Here is a 556-nt window from a genome sequence, read left to right as displayed (position 1 = left end):
CAGGTTTGGGGCGAGTTTAGAGCAGTTTTGGGTGAGGTTTGGAGTAGGTTTTTGGGGCAGGTTTAGATGAGATTTGGGGCAGGTTTTTAGGACAGGTTTAGGTGACTTTGGGACAGGTTTCTAGGGCAAGTTTAGGTGAGGCACAACACAGGTTTTTAGGGCAGGTTTGGGGCGAGTTTAGAGCAGTTTTGGGTAAGGTTTAAGGCAGGTTTTTAGGGCAGGTTTAGGTGATTTTGGGGCAGGTTTTTAGGGCAGGTTTAGGTGATGTTTGGGGCAGGTTTCTAGGACAAGTATAGGCGAGGCACAACACGGGTTTTTGGGGCAGGTTTAGGTGAGGTTTGGGGCAGGTTTAGGTGAGGTTTGGGGCAGGTTTTTAGGGCAGGCTTAGGTGAGGCACAACACAGGTTTTTGGGGCAGGTTTAGGTGAGGTTTGGGGCCGGTTTTTGGGGCAGGTTTGGGTCTCACCCCCGCGTGCTGAAGGCCCCGCCCGGGCCCAGCAGCTGGAACAGCCGGTGCCGCGTGCGGGCGCTGTTCCCGGAGAACAGGAAATGCTCCA

The 556-nt window shown here is 54.0% G+C and overlaps 1 long non-coding RNA gene across 1 annotated transcript; it reads left to right on the top strand.

Moving 5' to 3' along the window:
• Positions 1 to 430, top strand: LOC108449248. Its single transcript, XR_001865403.1, has 2 exons — positions 1 to 43; positions 302 to 430. It is a non-coding gene; the product is annotated as an uncharacterized LOC108449248 (long non-coding RNA).
• Positions 431 to 556: the final 126 nt, after the last annotated feature.

The sequence above is a fragment of the Corvus brachyrhynchos genome, unplaced genomic scaffold (genome assembly GCF_000691975.1).
Source record: "Corvus brachyrhynchos isolate BGI_N302 unplaced genomic scaffold, ASM69197v1 scaffold3609, whole genome shotgun sequence".
Taxonomy (NCBI): Eukaryota; Metazoa; Chordata; class Aves; order Passeriformes; family Corvidae; genus Corvus; species Corvus brachyrhynchos.
The sequence above is the reverse complement of the archived record's forward strand: the minus strand, read 5'-3'. Positions and strand labels throughout refer to the sequence as shown.